At 37.6% G+C, this 17,920-nt stretch overlaps 1 long non-coding RNA gene across 2 annotated transcripts in view; it reads left to right on the top strand.

Moving 5' to 3' along the window:
- The window catches only part of LOC119065484 (uncharacterized), a 53,521-nt gene that overhangs the window by 31,917 nt on the left and 3,684 nt on the right, over positions 1-17,920 (top strand). For both annotated transcript variants that reach the window (XR_008390783.1, XR_005085602.2), the window contains 3 exons: positions 7,935-8,061; positions 8,763-8,825; positions 14,998-15,119. This is a non-coding gene — a long non-coding RNA (uncharacterized LOC119065484). The remainder of the gene's footprint in view (positions 1-7,934; positions 8,062-8,762; positions 8,826-14,997; positions 15,120-17,920) is intronic.

Here is a 17,920-nt window from a genome sequence, read left to right as displayed (position 1 = left end):
TAGTTATTGTAGTCTTCATTTCTGAGAGGTTCTTTTTTACAGTTTCTATGTCCATTTTATGATTGTGGTCTCTTTGTTGAAGTTCTCACTAAGTTCCTTGAGCATTCTTTTAACCATTGTTTTGAACTCTATGTCTGGTAGAATGCTTGCCTCCATTTCCTTTAGTTCTTTTTCTGCAGAATTTTCCTGTTTTTTTTCTTTTGGAACATATTTCTTTGTGTCACCATTTTGCCTGTCTCTCTGTATTTGGGTCTGTGTATTAGATGGATTTGCTATGTCTCTTAATTTTGATAAGGTGGCCCTATGTAGTAGGTGTCCTAGGGGGCCCAGTTGTGCAGTCTCCTGGATTACCTGAGCTAATTGCTCCGATAGTGCCCCTTGTAGGAGTTATGTGTACCCTCCTGTTGGAGATGAGCCTTGATTGCTATTGGCACATACGTGGGTGGGGTTAACTCTCAGGCAGGCTGGCTGGTTGTGAGGATTGGCTACCACCACAGTGTATGAGCTATTGTGTGAGGGCTGACCCCATTAAGCAGGATTTGCCCCAGCAGGACCTGATGTCTGTGGAGACCTCCCTTTGTGTATGCCACTTGTACAGAAAATGAGGTGGTGCTCTGTTGTGGTCTGAAGCCAGTCACGTGGTGTGTTGGTTCTGGGTCCTCTTGGGGAAGACTCTGGTGAGAGTCAGTGACAGGCACCTTCTGAGGCTGCTTGTTAGGAGCTACAAAGCGATTCATGGTTGGTTGCTGCCTGTGCAGGGGCTGTGTGCATGTGAATGTGAATGTGGCCAAGGTGTGAACTGAGGCTGGCTTTTACCAGTACCAAGCCAAGGGCAGGCCATATAAAGGCCCTAGGTGCCCCAAGACCCACCGCCATCTGCTGGTTGCCCATAAGGCTCAGCCTTTGAAAGAGCCTCAGGCAGTATAAGAGTTGCATGAGGTAGGGTCTCAGGGAGTTACCAAGAAGAGGAGAGTGGTGTTCATCAAGTTAATACAGATTTGAACTCAGTGTCAGTGCTGGGTCTGAGACCACTCAACAAAAGTTTCAAGGAACACCAAGGCCAGCCACCATGCACCCAGCGCCTGCAGACTTTTGCAGTGGGGAGGGGAGTTTACCTGGCTAATACAGATTAAGATTTGGTGGTGTGAAGGAAGGGCTCAACACAGGAAAAGTGCTGTATGTCAGAAGAAAGACCTCGCTTGAAGATGCACAATTCAGTTTTTTCCTGTGTGTCTCCGACACCTCTCCAACTTGACTGAAATTCCTTAAGAGATTTTTTTTTAGCGGAAAACTGCAATGGGTCACCAGGATGGTTGCCTCTGACACTTCCTTAGGCTGTGCATTAGCTGGGCAATGTTGTGTGAGGGGGACTTAACAGAAGGACATTGGCAGCTCCACCTCCGGCCCTCTCCCTAAAGATACACAATGACAGTCTCTCCCTGTCTTCTCTGACATTCCTTGAGCATCTCTCCATTTTCTAGGTGGGGTGTCTGCAAGTGAGACTTTGTGTGTTGTCCTTTTAAGAGGCATCTTAAAGTGCCTCTTAAAAGTTTCCAGCAGCTTTTTATTTCACCCAGATGGACAGAATCTCCACTGATTTTCACATCCAGATTTATGTGGGCTTCTCTTCCTGCTATTGTTGTTCCATGCCAGGGAGCTCAGTGTGGGGCTGAGACCCCTTGTTCCTTAGATTGGACCTCTGCAACTGTGATATCCATCTGGATTTTCAGCTGCCGCCCACGGATTCAGGCTAGCCCGTTTTGTGTCCCCTCTCCTCCTACCTGTCTCAACATAGCTTCTTCTGTATTTTTGTAATCATAGAGCTTCTGCTCAGCTAGTATTCGGATGGTTACCCAGGTTGATCATTCTATAATTTAGTCTTCATTGTGCTATGGTCATGGGAGAAGGTAAGTAAGCTTCTACCGATTCTGCCATCTTGATCAGTTTCAAATAATGTTGTTTTTCTAGAAACACTCAGTCATTCCCAGGAATCAGATTTACGTAGAATTCATGTCTTACATCTGTCAAGCTTTTTTCACTTTATGATTTTGTTTAATCTCTGCAGAAGTAAATTTACTTCTTGTTCCGCCTTGTTCTCTGTGCGGTCTGGTGCAAGTTATTAAAGCTTTCCACTCTTTGGCTTCTTCATTTTTAAATATGCCTGAAAGTACTTACTACTGTGACAGCAATCAAACAAGGAGGCCATTAGACTGAGGTGGCTCCGATTTCATGGTGGCCTATGTAAGCCGCGATTCCCTTGGGTGAAAACAGTCACTTACTTTTGGTGACAAACCTGAAAACATGTGTGCCACTGTATGGTTCAATGATTCCTTCCAGTTAACACATTATGCATGCCCCTTGAAGCAATAAGTTGGATATCATCATTTTCTTACTTCATTGTCACTATTATATAGGTGTTGCTCTGCAGATAAACATAATATGCTTAAAAAATCAAACAGAAAATGTATTATTCTGCCTATGAGAATGAAGACTTCCATGCATCATAAGAGGTGAATTAAATTTTTAAGGACAAAGTAAACGGCAATGTGGACAAAATTTGGAGAAAAATGTGGAGATCTTCATCTTATTTGAGTGCAGACTTGATCCAAGAAATGAATGTCTTTTTTTTTTTTTATTTACGTGATTCTTTCCAACCATTCTTTTGTGGAATAATACAAGATTCACACTCATTATGAATGAGAATGAGCAATTTGAGGAGCCAGTCTACAAAAAGAAAATGTGCAGTAGCAGTGATATTTATTTCACTCATTTAACAACTATATACCGAGTGTCTACCATGTCCCAGAAACCGCTCCAGGTACCAGTGATACTATGGGGACAAAGATAGATAAACAAGTTTTCTTCTGTAATGGAGCTTGTGTCTAGTCTGGGAAACATACAGTCATCAAATAACAAGGACATACAATAACTTCCGATAGTGATAAGTAAAGAAAACAGAATGTGGAAGGGGACTCACATTTTAATAATGTCACGAAAAAAAGCCTTTGTGAAGACATGATATCTGAATTGAGATTTGGGTTACCGAGAAGTTAGGAATGTGAGGATCTGAGAGAAGAGTCCAGGCAGAGACCATGATTTTGGAGAGAGCTAAGAAGCTTTAAAGAAACCCAAGGAATCTGTGCACTGGAGCTGGCTGTGTGGGTGGGAGAATATTGGTAAGTAAGGTTGGTTAGGTGGGCAGGGTTAGAATTCCTAGAATACTGCATTCCCTGGTGAGGACCAAGTGTGGCTGTGGTGGTGAGCCTGCTCCAGCAGTAGCTGCCGAGACTGTAGCGGAAGCGTGCAGGGGCTCTTGCAGACAAGTTTTAGGGCAGCTGAGACCAAGGAGTGACAATAGTCAGTCATCAGGTTTTCTTGGAGACACCAGCAGCTCCCATCCTCCTGATCGTGCATGCCCCCAGGAGAGAAGAGTTCCAAAAAGGGGCTCATGGGAGCTCAGCTGGGGGCCAATTAATGTCAAGGACTTTTGTGAGCCTAATAGAGAATATGACCTTTTCCTGCTATATTGGTGGATTCTAGAATATAAAATCTAGGAAGGTAGGACTTTGTTTCATTCATAGCTGTATGCGCAGGACCCAGAACAGCGCCTGGCATCTAATATTTCAACAAAAGTATATCAACAAATATGCATCAAATTAGCAAATAAAAGAATGATAGCAGTAGCTAGAATCCCTGATTTTTCCTATTATTAATGTGGAATGGGAATATAAGAATGCATATCATTTTTGAAACACAGGTCTTCTTTAATTTAGCCACATGGTTCCAGATTGCTGGTATGAGTATAAAACACAGCCGAATGTTCCTTCCTATCTAGTCATATCTTAACAGTGTCCTGTGAACACAAAGCCTCGTTGCTGAGATGTTTTTCAAGAGAATTTTCCTTTAGTTAGAATGAAATCTGAAAATGAGAATTCTGTCAACCTCAAGACTTTTCTTTGTTAAAATGTATCAAAGTCTAAGTTTGGTTTCAGTATAATTATTAATTAAAACTTCCAACGAAGGAAGTAATTTTTCCCCTGTTAAGCATCATCGAATTGGGAAATGTAAGGAAAGCATTTAAAACATAATAAGAATGTCACTTGGTAGCGTATTAAGCTTTTGGCTCTGATACACGGCCCAGAGCAGTCATTCCCTTCTTCATGGATGAAAGGACTAGAACTGACAGAATTCATGAGCACGAAAATGTCTGTGTCAGGCTTTGTGGAAGGCCAGTTCCTCTGTCCAATTTCTAGTACTAACTACCAGGAAGTAGGAGATGATCATGTTCAGAGTAGCTGTAAATGCTCAGGTCAGCTGTTGTCTCAGCCAGCGTATGCCTGCCTGCGACATAAAAGGAAGTAAAGAACATCACCACTCTTGATTTAAGAAGAGTTACATGTCTGAATCATTTCAGAAAAACCATATTATTGTTGAGTCAGATTACACGTGTAGATTTTTAACAGCTAGATCACTTACAAAATCATATGCTATGAAAATCAAAATTATTCTGTTAATGACTGTCATTTAAAGGGTTTATAACAGTATTTTTCAGCACAACTAATATTAACTGAGTCTGTTTAAAACAATGAAGTTTTGATACTTCTGAAGTAATCTCTATTTATTCTTTTTCCTTATGAAAATGATCATCCCATACATGTGAACGTGAAATAAGTCTTCATTGATAAGAGTAATGATAAAACCAAAAAATGTTTACATACATGTAACATTTTAATGACTGTAATGCCATCTTACTATATAAAGTGCTATTCTAGAATTAGGACACAAACCAGATAATCCAATTGTGCAAAAGCAGATGTTTCAAACACTTATAAATTTTGTACAATAAAAACCAAAATTGTCAACTTAAACGGAGTGCTAAAATTGGTGTAGAAGTGCTGAAATGCTCTTGCAAGCATTTAGAACCTTTTCTTTCGTGGTGATAAATGTAATTCTTATTACACTGCTTCTCTTTTGGTGTTGCATCAATATGAACCGTGAAGTCAGGAAAACACACAATAACTGCAGACAGGAAAACACAAAAGCACTCACTGCATTGTTAGCAAGTCTGTGCAGAGGGAAAAAAAACTTAGTAGTGGTATTTCTCAGTCTAAATTTGATGTTGGAGGAAAAAGTTATCACCTGTCAAAATATATTTGAATCTGTCTAGTTCTCTCTACTTCCACATAAAAAGCCTGGTCCAAGCCACTACCACCTCTACAGCAATAGGCTTTTAACTTGTCTCAGCCTCCAGTCTTGTCTCTCCACCGTCCATTCTCCAAAAGTAACCATAGCCATCCTTTTAAAATTTGGTTTAGAGAAAGTCCTTTCCCTGCTTAAGCAGACTCCCAATTCCCCTTCATGCAAGATCACAACTCAGATGACTTCTCTTGGCCTAGAAGGTCCCATCTGACCTGGCCCCTAGTAACATTTCTTCCACCCTACCAGTGTCTGTCCTGCTCACCAGACTCCAGTCACACTTACCTTTTTCTCATCCTCAAACACACCAGGTTCTTCCATGCCTCAGGGCCTTTGCATTAGCTGCCGTCTCTGTCTGCAAGGTTCTCCTTCTCCCTAGAGCTTCACCAGGCTCCTTCTTTCTCTCCATTTAGCTCTTAGTTTAAATATCAATCCTGGCCTCACCATCTGAAGCCACTATCTGGACATATCACCCTAAGGTATTTTTTTTATCATACATAGCTATATTGCTACTCGCATTATTTCCTGTTTTTTAAACTGTTTATTTATGTAATGTGTACCAAACAGACTAGATATTTAGTAGAACTCCATAAGTATAGGAAGACAATATTCATTTTTTAAACCTTTTAAAAGCTGCAAGATCTGTAGTGATATCCCCTATTTAATTCTTGACACTGGGGATTTATGCCTTCTCCACTTTTACTCTTGTCAGTCTTACTAAATAAAGAATGTGATTTTTACTGTGTTTTTTTTTTTACAGAATCAGCTTCTTGTTTCATTGATTTTATCTATTGTATTCCTGTTTCCAATTTCATTCATTTCTGTTCCTTTCTGTATTCTTTCTGCCTACTTTCTTTGGCTTGGTTTTGCTCTACTCTTTCTGGTTTCTCAGTAGTAACTTAGATTATTGATATGAGCCCTTTCCTCTTTTAAATGTAAGCATTCAGTGCTATAAATTTACCTCTCAGCATTGCTTAAATTGCATCCTATATATTTTGATACATTTAGTTTTCATTTTCATCTTAGTCCATGTATTTTTAAAATTTTTGGAGACTTCCTCTTTGACCATAGAATGATTAGAAGTATGTCTCTTTCCATGTGTTCAGAAATCTTCTTGTTTTCCTTCTATTTACTTATTTCTATTTTTATTCTACTATGATGGAGAACATACTCTGTATGATCCCAAGTTATTTAAACTTGAAACTCATCTTGTGGCCCAGGATATGTTCTGTCTCGGTAAATGATTCATGGACTCTTCAAAAAATATATTTTGCTATTGTTTGAAGTGCTCTGTGTATTTCAATTAGATGCTACTTGCTGTTTGTACTTGTTCAGATCTTCCACTTCCATGCTGCTTTTCTGTCCAGTTCGGTCAGGAACTAAGGGTGGGGGGGAAGTTCCAAGCATAATTGTGGACTTGTCCATTTTTACTCTCAGCTCTATTCCTGCTTCATGTATTTGGAGGCTCTTTTGTTTGATATGTGCACATTGAAGATAATTATGTTTTCCTGACGGATTGATCTTTTTTTTGTAATAGTATGTTCCGCTATCATTGTAGCAGAATGTTCCTCTGTACTAGTAATGTTTTTTTCTGAAATCAACTGTATTAATATTAGTACAACAACTCCTGCTTTTTTGGTAATAGCTTTACTGAGATGTAATCCATATATCATACAATTTACTCAGTATACTTGCTATTATACAAGTCAATAGTTTTTATTATATTTATAATATTGTGCAGCCATCACCATAATGAATTATAGAGCTTTGTCACTGCTTTAGAAGAAAATCCCATATTATTTAGCCACCACCCCTCAATTCCTTTATTCCCTTACACCTCCACTTCAGTTCTAGCAAAGCACTCACTTATCTCCTTTCTATCTGTATAGATTTGCCTTCTGGACACTTTATATAAATAGAATAATATAATATGTGGTCTTCTGTGATATATTTCTTTCACTTAGCAAAATGTGTTTAAGGTTCTTCCATGCTACAGCATATTATCAGTACTGCGTTCAGTGTATGGCTGAATAATGTCATTGTATGAATATACCACATTTTGTTTATCCATTCATCAGTTGGTAGACATGTGAGTGTTGCCAATATTTGGCTATTATGAATGATGCAGCTATAAATGGTCATGTGCAAGCTTTTGTGTGAGCAAGTGTTCTAATTTCTCTTGAATATACACCTAGAAATAGAATTGCTGTGTCAAAGAGTAACACTATGTTCCATTTTTTTTAGAACTATCAGCACGTCATTCAAAATGGCTGTGACATTTTGCCTCACACCAACGGTGTTTAAAGGTTCCAGTTTCTCTATTCCCTTACCGACACTGCTATTGTGTCAGAATTTTGACTCTAGCCATTCTACGGAGTATGAAGTGATATCTAATTGTAGTTTTGATTTCCATTTCCTTAATGACTAATAATTTTGAGCATATTTTTATGTTTTTATTGGCCATTGTATATCTTTGGATAAAATCTATTCCAACCCTTTCTTATTTTTATATTGGCTTATTTGTCTTTTTTCCATTGAGTTGCAAGAGTTATTTATATATTCTAGGTATAAGTCTGTTAAATAAATGCATTTTTATATTTTATATTATATATATAATATGCAAATATTTTGTCCCATTCAGTGGCTTATCCTTTTAGTTTATTGATAGTGTCTTTGGAAGCACAATATTTTTGCCTTTGATAAAAACAATTCATCCATTTTTTTTGTTTATATTTTAGTGCCTGGACAACTGGATATTCACATGCAAGAAAATGAATTTGGACATGCTACCTCATGCTATGGGCAACATTTAACTCAAAATGATCAAAGACCTAATGTAAGAAGTAAAACTTTTAGAATACACAGGTAAGTCTTGGGGGCCATGGATTTCTCTCACCTTTTTCTTACCACATTTTAGAGTTCTTTGGTCCTCTCTTGCATCACTTCAAGGGTTTATACTTGTGATCAGCAGGGAGAATTAGGGGAAATTTCTTTAACCTAATAAGAACTTTTAAAATGATCTAATAAAGTTCATTCAATTGTTGGGTCTACCTACCTGAGAAGCCTGTGCTCAGCCATTCCCGCTGAGTCTGTGTCTTAGCAGCATTTGGAGTTTGATCCATCCAATTATCTTCTGCTTAATGGACTTTATCTCAGGTCATGAATAAGGTTTGTGATGGGTTATCAGTGAGTCTCTCATCTCCAATGTCCATTACAGTCAAATTCCTTTTGTAGAAGAAAGGACCATCAATTATCACCTTGTCAGGAAAGTGGGAAAGGAAAAAAAGTCTTGTTCATGCTGGAGTGAGGGTTAAGGTTTACCATCTGTTGTGGCTTTTCTTAGATATTTACATTATAATTGATGGAATCCCACACTGCCAGTCAGTGTATTGATTCACAAAAAGGGGGCTAGTTAAAGAATTTACTATTTGCTAGGCTATGGTTTCCTTATTTGGAATGCAGAGATACTTGTGGTAAATATTCTTTGAATGTATATTAAACTGTAAAGAATGAGATAGGAATATTATGCATCCTAACACATTATCTTTGTTTTTTATTATTTGCAGATTAGCATGGTTTTCAAAGTAGACATGGTATGCTACACAGGTCTTATGCTTTGTTTTGAAAAGGTATGTGGCAGTGCAAAATTAAACATTTATTATTGTAGAACACTGTACAAAGACTTTTGTAATACAACCTGAGCTTATCTCTCCAGACTATACTTCCTTTGTATACTATTTACTTTGTATACTATTTTTAGAGACTGTTTGTATTTCCCACCCTCTTCTTAATCCTGAATTATTTTTATATTGTATTCCATTTCCCAGAAATATCCATCCACACATCATTATTCAGTCTCCAAAAGATCTATGTAATTTTACATGTATTTTGTTTAATTTTTTTACTAACCAGTACATTACTACCGGAATTTAGAATGTTGTCAGTGGAGCTTCTTTTTTAGTTGAGTTTTAGAATCTAAATCAATAATTTAATTGATACTGGCATATCACACTGTGATACAGAGTCATCTTTGAATAATGGTTACAACAGACTTTAAAATATTGGCATGTTATTCAATCATCTGCATGTTCGTGTATGAGCCAAATATTTAGGTCTAACAATTCAGACAAAGGCATAAAATTATATATGTTTTGTGGTAGACTAGATATATGCCAACCAAACCCACTGCATCTTTTGAGCACACAATTGCATTTCCTACCCTCCTGGAACTTAGGTAGGGCCATGTGAATAGTTCTAATCAATGGACTTTGAGGAAAAGTGATATGTCACTTTGAGATTCAGGCAGATGAAAGAAATTGTGCCTTCCCCACATACCATACCCGCCTTTTTCCCCTACCACTGCCACCTGTAAGCCATGTGGTCAAGATGAGAGAGATACTACATGTAACAAACTAGAGTCAATCGGACCACCTGTCCCCCATTCTTCACAGAACTAAACTGAAATGCATTGAGGTCGTTATTTTCAGCCATTAACAGAAGCTGATCTGTGTTTTAGTATTTATCCAAATACTGTCTTGATTACTATCTTTCTGTGCATATAACCTGTGGTTTTGAAAAATGATGAATAACCATCAATTTTCTTATACTTTTTATAAATTCTATACAAAGCTATAAGTATTTATTAGTTCTCAGTATTATATGTGATTACCAAATTCCAAGTAGGAAGAATGCATTCCCTAAGGAGTTCTTACCTTCTAAAGAGGAACAAAATGTTATAAATATATACTCTCGTTCATTGATTTCACCCAAACGCCTCTGGAAATGCCTAGAAACCAAAGATGTTTTCTAGACAAGATGTCTAGAAACCAAAGTCACATGGAAGTTTGTAAAATATTTTTAAAGAAAGTCTTAGGCAAAAGCCCCATTTCCTTTCACCAACTTCAAGGGCCCTTTTCCAGCAATTTTCTCTTTCTCTATCATTAATGTTTTTGCATTCTGATGGATCATTTCATTACTATACTAGTACGCTGTTCTTTTTCTCTAACATAAAAATTCTAAACATTATATTTGCTTAATTTATATAATCATTTCTTGGCTGTTTTTATGAAAGAGAACTTCCCAAATAGTGGCTTGTATTTGATTTCCTTCAATTTCCTGTTAACATTTTCTCTTAATCCCATCCGTGTCAAACTTTTACTCCTACCAAACGACTGAGTGACTCTTGCCAACGTCAACAAAATCCTTCATGTTGCTAAATTTGTTTGTTGGTTCTTTGTCCTTTGATTGCATGCTCTATGGGCAAACTCTCACACGTGGCTCTGAGGACATTGATCTGTTTACGTGTGCTTATATCACTGGCTACTCCTCAGTTTCCTGCTCTTTGTTTATTTTTTCCTTCGCAATATCTTAACATTGTAGGTCCTTAATTTTTGTTCTTTGATCTTTTCTTCTCCATTTACACTTACATATTTGGTGATCTTATCTAGTCTCTTATCTTTAAAATCACCTACATGCTAATAGTTCTCAAATTGATGTCTCCAGGGTAGAACTCTTTTTGGATTGCAGACTTATACATCCAAACACTCTGTGATGTCTCTGTGTGGTGAATGACAGATACGACAACTCAAACTCATAATATTCACAACTAAGCTGCTGATTGTCCATTAATTCTCTCTACTGAGAAGTTTTCCTATCTCCTTTGAAGGCAACTTTATTCAGAATATGCAGGAAAAAGACCTTGCAGTTCTTTTTAAAGCTTCTCTTTATTTAACAGTTTACCAGCAAGTTTTCTGGAAACCCCCTTGGCTCTATCTTCACAATATGCCCAGAGTCCAGACACTTTTTTACTACCTCCACTCTTACAATACTTCCTTGCCTGCCTCTCTGCTTTTATTCTTGTGTCTCTGCACTCTGTTCTCCACAGCAGACAGATTAATTCTTATAAAATTGAATTAGTCACGTTACTCATCTCCCAAAATCCTGCCAGTGGCTCCTCACTTCATTAGAGTTAAAGCCAACATTTTTACGATGGAATATAAAATTATAATTTTTATCCCTCTGTTTCTTATTTGACCTTATTTTCCACTTTTTTCCATCTTGTTAAATTTGTTCTATTCATTTTGTCTTCATTTGTTCTATCCTCGTTTGTCTTAAACATGCCAGGTATTGTCTTAGTCTTCAAACTCTCTGTTCCCTCTGATAATAGTGCTTTTCCCTTAGTTATCCACCTCCTACAACTTCATATTTTAACTTAACTATCAACTTTCCAAAGTGACCCATGGCGACTACCTTCTTTAAAATTTCAGCCAACCCCTCCTCTGTTCCAGCTTTTCCAATCACTTATCTTGATCTATGTTTTGCCCTGTACTTATAGTCTTGTGATAAACTCTATCATTTGCCTATTTACTATGCTTCCTATTTACTGATAGCCATCGTCCACACTCTCCCACTACTACTAGAATATAAGTTCTATAAGAAGAAATCTTGGTCTGCTTTGTTCACTAATAGATTCAAGACCCCAGGACAATGCCTGGCATATAATATATACTTAATATGTATTTATTAAATAAGTGAATAAAGGAATCTTTTATCTGAGAAAGTAAAAAATCATCATCAAATATACTGAAAATGATCATTCCAAAATTTTACAAATTAGTGACCTTGATTTTATTTATATAAAAAAATCTACCATCCAACAAATCATGGAAAGATTTTAAAAATTAGCACAAGATGTAGACTAACAGTAAGCTTGTAAACAGCCAGCATTATTTTTCTAACCTGCCTCAAAGGGAATTTACCAACAAAAAAAGGTCTTTGATACTGAGGCTTAAATGAAGCTAACACTCTAGCTAAATTAGATTTTGCAAGTCAGAATATAAACATATCAAGTATTTATGACTGTTTTTTGAATAGTTATTAAAATACATTATTCAAATTAATATTGTAAATCATACTAGGAATGTATTTTTGATTTGCTTTATTAGCCCTGTGTTTGCATAAATATAACTATTGATTGCTTTTAAATTATTATCTGAAAATTGCTTAAACTTGTAGCTTCTAAGCCAATGTTTCTCATAGTATGTTCCAAGAGATGTTGACAGACATTTTATGAAAATGTGGGGTCCAAATCCAAGTAACTCTGGAAGACACCACATTTGAAAGGTGTCTTTGCTGTGGGAATTTAATATGGATTTGAGTCTCCAAATTTGGTGTGCAGCATGTCCAAAATTCAGAACTTGTTAGTCAACAACCATCTTATATTTTGGATAATGCAGCTATGTGCAGGTGAAAATATGATCACGTATCAGATTTATGGTCGTGTTTGTGATTGTGTCATTCATTTGTTCACAAATAATTACTTAGTGATAACATCCTTGTACAATTTGAGCTATGAGTAAGAAAGGTTTGCCAACGTCTGGAGAGAAGACATAGGAAAGCTGGGTGAAAGGTGAACACTAAGAACACTCAGGTAGAGGGCCCTGGTGTCATGAACTTGAAGGGAACAGTAAGCAGAGAAGGAATAGAGGCTGAGGAAAGGATAGAGAGAAGGCTCAGAATAAAAGAAACATAATTAATGCTTTTAATTCATAATACATTCCCAGAATCCAGATTTGGGGACAAAGAGAAAGACCTGTGGAGGCCTGTGAGCTTGTGTTGTGTTGAAAGCAAACAGGAGTGGAGACCCGGCTCTATTCTTCATTTCATATCCCTTTCATTGGTATTAAAGTGATCAAGAGTAAGCAAAAGCACATTTCATACAACATGATTGCTTTTTTTTTTCTAAAAAAAGAGCAAATGGCCTCAGGAAATCAGATTCTTGTGACATTTATTACTCTTTACCGCTGAAATACAGCATTTGTCCTCAGGTTCTAAAGGACACCTGATTAGCAACATGTGACATCATTGAAAAAGCATAACTTATGTCATGACATATTGCTTAAAGATGGCAATAGGACAAAGAGGGTTTTTTATTTGGGGAAAGAGGTAAGGCAATAAATCTCAGTCAGTCATTAGTTGCATTCATTGGTGAAAAAGGAAAAAATCTACTTTGGCTCAATATTGAACACGTTTATTTGGGGGCTACAGGACAGCACCATATTGATATATCTCTTAGTTTTGAAAATGTTGTTAAATGTCTATAAATAATTACATACATTTGCTATTTATTTTGTTCAACTAGCTCACCCTGTTTCTTAGGATGACCAGTTTTAAGCAGGTTTGCTCTAAATTTATTAAAAGAGAGTATTTGGGAATGAGTCATATTATTTAAGTAAAAGCTATATTCTGACAACTGTTTCTCTTATCACATCATTTGGTAGTTAATTTACATAATTTATCAGATACTTAGTTTTAATATCTATTACTGGATTAATATTTTCAGAACTTTTGTGCAGATGCCACTGAGAAATATAGTCAATTGGGTGCCTTCTCTTCATTGGGCACTAGCCTTAACAGTAGCTTCTGCAGAGTCAGAACTTTCAGTGGAAGGGGACAGTTTTCCAGCCCAGTGACTGCTGCTGGGCTGTAAATAGTAGGCTTGCTTTTAAGGGAGGGAGATTGTAACTACAACAGCTACTCCCAGTTTAGTTCATTGCTTCTGCCACCTGCCTTCTGGCTTAATGTTGGAAGCAAGAAGCATGCAATTAAGTATGAGGAAATGAAAATAAATGACACTGTTCATTGCACATTACAAAGTGCCTGGCAGAAAGAATGTTGTTTGTAGAGACCCAGTGGCCCTGAGGAAAATGTGCTTCTGTCTGAGAAGATGTTTGAAGACTGTGGCTGTTACCCAAGTTTTCTCTATCACCCACCATTGCTGTAAACCAAATAATTGCAGGTACAACTCTATAAATGTCCAGGACATTATCAACTTCATGATTTGTAGAGAGTCAATAATTAAATTTGAATATAAGAGAATATAGTCACAGTGACATGTTTCACATGATTTTATAAGGTACATTCTGCAAAAAGTAATGACTTTTAAGTAACTGATTCTTTTCTGAATGACCAATCATTTGGAAGTCATTTTGTAGACTAATAAATATTGAAGGCCAATTTATTTTCAAAATAATCTCTTTCAAAGCAATAACATGAGTCTCTCTGGGTTGACTTAGTGAAGAAATATACAGGTCACTTGTGTTAAGTGGACATCAGAAAAGAATCTCAGACAGACAGGTGGGTATTCCATTGGATTTTGTCTGTGGACAGCTCTCCCTCCTTTCCAATGAAGAGTCGAGAAAGTGCATTTCTCTTGGACCTACAGCCTGGGAGAGCATGGTTGATCTGGCAGAGAATCTCAGAAAGCCTTTAATTTCATACTAAGATTTAATCTAGTTAATAAAGGCACACTTGAGATGAGTATATCATTTCAAGAAGAGAATAGCATTACAAATCATTCTGCCATACAGATTTAGTACATGCTGCAGAGGAATTGCAGAACAATTTGTTATATGTGGTATTTTTAAACTATCAAGAGGGTTGGGGAATTTGTAGAGTATTTAAGGAACTGAGGAATGGTTTTCATAATGAACCTATCATCACTATTTGGAGGAAGCCCAGGTTACAAAAAGTGGTGCATGTAGGTCTTTTCATTTTACAGAAACATGCCAGCAGGCTGAGGAATAAGCTCTGGCCAGCATTCCAACAATGATCTGCATGGCAAATGGTCTCTCTGCAACTGGAAAGAATAGAAATCTAAGGACTCAGTAGTCAGTTGATAGTGGAAGTTTTAAATACTTGTTGTAATTCAACTTATGTTGACACTGCTAATATCAGTAGTAACCTAATATTTCATTTAAAAACTGTTTATTGTAATTTATATTTTCATGTCAAATTGCTCAGCAAGTGAAGAAGTGTGGTGGATGCTATGATGCGCTGAGATGTGCTGTCGAACCTCTTCATCAGTGAAGAACTTTCCCCTGCTGGGAGCACTATGGGCAGATGGCTCTCTGCTCTTCAACCAGGTACCTTGGCTCAAGATGATTGCCTCACTGGAGGACATATCTCCTTTCAGTGACTGATTAATGGTAGTATATAAGCACCTGACTCACTCGCTGTAATTCAGAACTAAAGATTTGAAAGAAATGCAACTGGAAAAACAGTGACAAGATCTGGGAAAGGTATATGGATAGATTTCTCCAAATGGTAGCAGAATGTGAAGATAGCTGTGTTCCATGTGAAGTCACCATTGGTGACTTCAGTAGAATTAGATAAGATGACTTGTTTTGTTTATAACTCACATTTCCCCACTAACTCCTGTTATTGCCCAATGGGCTCATGAGCAAAGTGGCCACGGTAGCAGGGATGGAGTGTAAGCACAGGCACAGCAACATGAACACTCACTAGGGCTAACCTGGCTACAGCCACAGCTGAGTGCCGAATCTGCCAACAGCGAGATGGAGTCTCCAGTATAACACTGTTCGCTAGGGTAGTCAACCAGCTATTTTGTTAGCACTGTACCACTTCCATAATAGAAGAGGCAGTTTTTCATTCCTTTAAAAATGTTTTATTTATTTATTTTTAGAGAGAGGGGACAGGAAGGAGAAAGAGAGGGAGAGAAACATCAATGTGTGGTTGCCTTTCATGTGTCCCCTACTGGGGACCTGGCCTGCAACCTAGGCATGTGCCCTGACTGGGAATCGAACTGGCGACCCTTTGCTTCACAGGCCCATGCCCAATCCACTGAGCTATACCAGCCAGGGCAGTGTTTTCATTTTTGATGGAATAGAATCTAACTCTTGATATAGATTTGCTTTCTCTACCTGCTATGCTTCTGCAAAAAACACCATTTGCAAAGTTTTGGAATGTCTTGTTCACTGTCATAGTAATTCACAGGCTATCTCTTCCCATAAAGGACCGTATTCACAGCAAAAGAAATGTAACAATGGGCCCTTGCTCATGAAGTTCACGGGTCTTACCTTCCCCGTCATCCTGAGGCAGCTTACTTGATAAAATGGTGTAGGAGCCTTCTGAAGAAGACTCAGTCAGGGCATTCATTAGGTGGCAATGCCCTGGGGCAGGGCAGTGTCCCCCAGGAAGCAGTATATTATTTAAATCAGCATCAGATACATACATTGTACTCTCCTTCCTGTACTGAGGATTCACATTTCCAGGAACCAAGGGATGGGAATGGGAGTTGCTTCACTCACTGCACACTATGGTGTCCACAAGCAAAAGTTTTTCTTCCTATTCCTGCTGTCCTGAGGTCCTGGTTCCAAAGGGAGTCACGATTCACAGGGATCCAAGAATGAACTAGAAGTGGCTTAGAAGGATTTATGAAATTCTAAATGTGTTCATTTTCCTGGATGCAGAATTGTCTTCAATCTCTTTGACCACAAATCAATATGTTTGTTTTCTACAACTCTACTTATACTTGCATATTTACGCATACGGGGTAGGGCGGAGAGAGAAGGATATGGAAGTGAGCACACCCTTTCTTATCAGTTTTTGAGATAAAGAGCGATATTATTTCTGTAATTCATGGCAGCAGCTACATGGCAGGAGAATCCTAGGCTTTGAGCCAGATGGGCAGCTGTGTTCAAATTCCAGTTCCTTGCTTTACTAAATTACTTAATTTTCCAGACTTAGTTTTCTCATCTGTCAAGCAGGGATAATGATACTGCTATCCATCTACGGCGTGAGTGTGAAATAATGAAATATGGCCAAGTACGTCATAGACTCAGCACAGGGCCCAGCTGGTCATCAGAAGGGGCCATCCTGGTTTGTGCTTGTTGTCTTGGAATAATTATTTATAATGATAGTAATTGGTACTTATAACTGTATTAGTAAGTATAGTAATTACTAATACCACTCCTTTTAACTCCAGAAGTTAGTATTGAAAAATTTTATGTTCACTCCAATCATTATCAAATGTTAGCTGGCATTTACCACTTTTTTTATTGCCTATGGTTGAAAAGATCATCATTATTAAAAATTTAAAGCCAGTGCTATACTCAGGTTTTAGCTGGTAATTGCAACTCCTAATATTATGGTAAGTGAAAAAGAGTGTAGGTGTTAAAATCTGTCTGATGATGAAAGTGCAAATTGATTATCTTATTCAGGAGTTGGCTTTATTCAGGGGGATGATACAACATACCTTGTGTCCCTATAGCTCTCTGGAAGAAGTTTTAAGATAAATGCAGTGTAATCCACCATATAAACACTATGATATGAAATATTTGTTTAAAAAATTAGGAGAATTATTGTGACCTATATCCAAGTGTATGTTCTATATTTTTACCTGTAATTCCTCATGCTTCTTTGTATACAGAATATTCTAGTGGAAAGCACCTTCGGTGGCTTTCATATCATGCTCACCCAGAGGTGGGAACTCATCTCATAGCCTTCTTCATAGCCTCTGTGGACACATGCCTATTCTTTCATTGCTAGACAATTAAGAGAGGAATGATCTGTCACAGTATTTATGGAAACTATTAGCATGATGAGCGTAGTCTACAGATAACTGATGGCTCTTAAAAATGTAACCTTAAGAAGAGAAAGAAACTTGTACGGCGGGTGTCTTTTCCGGAGAGCTCATTGCTATATTTGAGTGGCCTGAAGATTATGACAAATGTCAAGGACTGCACAGCCCAGAAAAACAGCTCATTAGAGCCGCACACGCAGGGAGCCATGTTTAAGGCTGAGTGGCAGATTTTCTTGCAAACACTAATTTTCAGATTATACAATTTGAAAATTTTAATTAGCCATGAATCCTTCTAGTGGTAATTTTTCTACATCTCTTTATAATACATTAGAAATAAGTCAG

The sequence above is a fragment of the Artibeus jamaicensis genome, unplaced genomic scaffold (assembly GCF_021234435.1).
Source record: "Artibeus jamaicensis isolate MK-2021 breed Jamaican fruit bat unplaced genomic scaffold, CSHL_Jam_final scaffold_916, whole genome shotgun sequence".
Classification (NCBI taxonomy): domain Eukaryota; kingdom Metazoa; phylum Chordata; class Mammalia; order Chiroptera; family Phyllostomidae; genus Artibeus; species Artibeus jamaicensis.
The sequence above is the reverse complement of the archived record's forward strand: the minus strand, read 5'-3'. Positions and strand labels throughout refer to the sequence as shown.